Here is a 4919-nt window from a genome sequence, read left to right on the forward strand (position 1 = left end):
ACACTATGTATTTATGGAATGAATGAATCTTTCTTATTATGATATATATGATGATCATTGTAGCAATGCTGTTGAGTGTTTCCTTCAATAAAATATCTCAAAATTTTTCCATTTTAAAAGTATGTCTCAGACACTTCTCATACTACTGTATACAAGGGCAGCAATATGTATTGCTCAGATGGGGTGATAGGTAAGAAAAATAATGCACTAGAAAGTCATGTTATAAAGAGAAAAATGGGAAGACTATGTTTTCCACAGCTTTCCACTAGAGAAGTAAATTGATTTCATCAGGGGTCTCAATTAATCCTATCTGATGCTTCATCTTTTAAAATTTCAGTCTCCTTTCAGTGATACTCTGAGATCAACCATGTGAGTTTAGAGTTAAAGCAATGTCAGTAATTATCATGCAAACAGAGTCTTGATAAAAGTGTGTCTTTGTTTTTATGCGCAATTGGGCTTAGCTGCTCTTACATATCTGCTGCTCTCTGAGGCCACACTAGAACCAACTGAAGAAATTTGAATACACACAGAGAATAACTGAAGACTTCCTAACCAGCCAACAGCCAGCTAGTCATCTAGAGAACTATACAAGGTAGCCCATCCCCAATTAGCACCCGACCGCTGACTGCAGATAAATAGATACCCCGATTACATCAGAAGATGTATCCCAGTGATCTTATGTATTCTGGATTTGCTATACAGTGATTATTTTCGCATATGATGACTGATGTAGTAGGCAACTTAGTAAGAAATCAAAGAGCCAGTATGTCACCCATAGCAAAAACGCTCTCAGATCTGTAAGTGTAACCCATCTCTCTAAACCACTTTTTTCCACTGAACATAAGACATAAAATGAGTTTGCTTATTTTTAGTTTGTTAAAATCAGCAAAATCTATGGATCACAAGTATGTATTTTTCTGTGTAACATTAATTTAATCTCTGTAATAAAGTTTCTTTTTTTCTACTTTTTTTCCCGCAGAACTGGGAATTGACCTCAGGCCCTTGCACTTGCCAGGGAAGTCCTTATTCCACTGAGCCATCTCCCCGGCCACCTGTGATAAGTTCTTGAAAGAAGGAATTGAGGCTTTTAGAAAATACTTTTCCAAGTATCCCCTAGACAGTAAATAATGAATCTCAGTAGACTCAAGCTGAGGGAATATAGGTCCACAGTCTCTGTTCTCACCCACTGAAATTTTCTGTCTTTCATATTCACAGCCATTGGCCAGGATGTCCAGAAGAGAACTCAGAACCTACATACAGTGTTGAACTCTATTCCTTCTGTAGCCTTCAATAAATGTCTTCTTGTTTCCTCTGTAATTCCATGTATGCCAGAAAGTAACATCCAACTGGAAGAGATGTGCTGGTCTTCAGGTGATGATGGCCAGTGTTACCAGAAGACTTTACCTCACTGTTTTCTTGCGTGGTAGCTACTCTTAATGGAAGATATGGCAAGGTGACTTGGACTGGCATTCATGATCCCTAGTCTTTGAGGCTGGTTACTTTTCAGTTAGGTCGTATATTTAGGAAAACATGGTTTTGTCATACCATAGAAATGATCCCTGAAAGTGTAGCATTTCATGGTCTACTGTCTTTCCAGTACAAGTCCAAAATATAAATAAGTATATATCCTAAAAATCCATGTCTTCCTGCTTGCTTCTACATCAAGTAGTAATAAGGTACTCTTATTTTAATTCTTAGTATCTCAGCTACTTTGTCCTCCACAAGTCTGTATTTTCTATAGAATACAATCTCACCATCTATCATATCTTCTCACTTAAAGCTCTGTTGCCAATCTGGCATCCCCTTCATTTTCCACATATATACTCTCTAAAATATAAGCTTTCTATAATACAAACTCTCTAAAATCCAACCTCCACCTTCTCTCTTTAAGATGCTTACATGGCTCCCCATAGTACACAACATACATATTTTTATTGTTCCTTACTAATTTTATTTACTCTTTAAGTTTTTCATACCAGTGAGACAATATGATGTTTGTATAGGTGGATATAATTTATTTCACTTACCAGTATAGTCTCTAGTTGCATCCATTTATCTACAAAAGCCTCAAGGTTATCTTTTTTTAGCTGAATACTATTCCACTGTGTAAAAATACCATATCTCTTTTGTATACTTAAATCCCTTCATAATCTGGCCTCTTCTCTGCCCTTAGCATTCTATCTATCATTGATCGATCAATCTATCTATCTATCTATCTATCTATCTATCTATCTATCTCTGTGTTTTCTAAAATCCTCCATATTCAAATGTTTTGAACTAACACTAGTCCTTGAATATATCACATTTTTCATTGCTTTATTTTTTTGAATTTTCTGGCATTAATCTACACACACACACACACACACACACACACAGTTTGGGATATCTTTACTCAACTTCATTGCTCACTTGGTCTCTATCTTCGAAACTTCTCATACTTCTCTTCCCTGTGGAAGCCTGGGAGAGACACTAACCACTACCTTAACTCCTCTGTCCTTGCCTGTCACACAGAGAGGAGAGCATGCCCTTATTAGGCTCTTATTGTGTTGTATTGTCATCTGTGTTTTTCCTTTCTGTGTATCTGCAACAGTCTGACAGCATTTGAGCACAAACACATGCTTTGTTAATCACAGTGCCCTCAGCACCTGGTACATCACAGATATTCAACAAATAGTCTGGAAGGAGGAATGAATAAATGTATGAAGCATTTTCTTTATCTTTCATATTCAGCCTAGGAATAAAACTCACTTGATTCAAGAGATTTTTAGGAGGTGTTCACAAAAGGTATAAAGAAGGATTTACATGACAGTGGTAATCAAATTAAAAAATGTCTGTGAAGATGTTGAATATGCACAAAAAGATTCTAAGGAAATCTTACCCATTTCTTGAGATGATTTTCCCTTGAATGCAAAATATCAATGAACAATGCTAATACTAGATTAAGAATTAGTGATGATTTTAAAGTTAAACCTAACCTTTTCTGACACATGATACATATTTACTAACTTTTTTTTTGTATTTTTTATGGAAGGGTCTACAGAGTGTTCAGGGTCTCACTAGTAGATCAAACATTTAGTGATCCGGCTGTTTACAGCCTCCCAAGAGCTGGTATTACATCCCTTATCTTTTTACGCATTAAAGATTCCTTGTAAACTTACATTTTTTTTCCCGGATCTGGGGATTGAACTCAGGCCCTTGTGCTTGCCAGGGAAGCACTTATTCCACTGTGCCATCTCCCCAGCCCCCTTGTAAATTTATAGCAAAAATAAATTCTTTCATAGAGATTGAGATTATGTGTTGTTGCTGAAAAGTCAGTTTAATTAAAAATGCATGGGATATTTATATATTGACAGTAAGAATGTTAGTAGGAAACAAAAACAACTGAATGGTCATTTCACCCTCCTGCCTCAGGTCTATCTGTACAAAAGAAAACACCAGAAGCCCACAGATGGCACCCCAGGGGTCACACCAGTCCTTCTGTTTTTATATCAGCAGATAAGAGGCTTTTACTGTGGAGCCTTCGCAGGGGCCTGGGCACCTTTGGGAGCCTGGACTGGAGCAGAAGTAAGAGTCTGGTCCTTGGCTGGACCCTGGGCTTTCGGATGGCAAGGCCTGCGATCCTTGGAAATGCAGGCATAGATGCACTTCCCAAGCTTGGGGTGGGCAATATAGGCAAGTTGAGTGAGCCTGCAGTTTAGTCCCTTTGGGATGAGTCAGGACTTGACCTTCTTGGGCTTGTTGAGGGCCTTGATAGCCTTGGTGCATGCATTCATGGCCTTGGCATTGTTTGCTTGCATCTTCTTGAAGCCCGCCCTGTGGTGCTCCTTGGCAAAATGCATGTTCCTATGGAACTTGGGATCTACTCCCTTCAGAGATTTGTATCTTTGTGACTGAGGATGCTTAATGCCATTTTTGGGACTGTATGTGCGTGGTGTGGTTCTTGGACTTGGAGATACCTGCTCTGTAAATAGCAGCTTGAATGGTCATTTTGAAAGCCTATGCAGAAAATAAGAGGATTATAACCAAGTCTGTCTTTAATCTGGCAAGATAATATGTATAATACAAAAGTTAAGTATTTAAGTTAGCCTTATACTTTGAGCCATCCTCCATGCTAGACTCTTGGATATTTTGCCAATTATAGAAAATATAAGGGCCGGTCAAATAGCTCAGCAGACTAAAGCACCTGCTTAGGCAGAGCACAATGGCCAGGGTTTGATCCCTGATGTGCCATGCTGAACCTGCCCCTGGGGCACTCTGAGCCGGCAATTGAGACTGGGAGTTGTGGCACGTGCCTGTAATCCCAGCACTTGGGAGGTCGAAAACAGGAGGATCACTATGAGTCTGATCTACATAGTGAGACCCTGTACCCATAGACACTGTACTAAATATAAAGTAAATAAATAAATAAACAAATAAATAAAACATAGTCCATCCATTTCTTTATTGGAATAATTAAGAACTGTTTAAATGTAATTATTTCAAGTATTGTCTTTGTTATCATACTCTGTGACATAGTTTACTGAGCTTGAAGTAATATGGAAAGAAGAATGAAGAAAAATTTGAAAGGTATCTTCTGAAGATAAAAGATTTTAGGAGATCATAATATTTACATAACTGAGTGCCTCCCCCACCCCGCCCGCCGAGTAGGATTTTCTACCGAGTTCCGGGAGCCCCCAGACCTAGTCCTAGCCCAGGTCCCATGAGTGTGCAGAGAGTTTCCTGCTACCCTGCGCCGGCGGGACCAGTCCCAGCCCATGCGCAAAGTGGGCAGGACCCTCTCCCAGCCCCTTGGGCCGCCCCCCCACCACTCCGCAGTGCCTCTCCCACCCCGCCCGCCGAGTAGGATTTTCTGCCGAGTTCTAGGAGCCCCCAGACCCAGTCCTAGCCCAGGTCCGGTGAGTGTGCGAAGAGCTTCCTCT

Source organism: Octodon degus, unplaced genomic scaffold, assembly GCF_000260255.1.
Source record: "Octodon degus isolate 3935 unplaced genomic scaffold, OctDeg1.0 scaffold00267, whole genome shotgun sequence".
Classification (NCBI taxonomy): Eukaryota; Metazoa; Chordata; class Mammalia; order Rodentia; family Octodontidae; genus Octodon; species Octodon degus.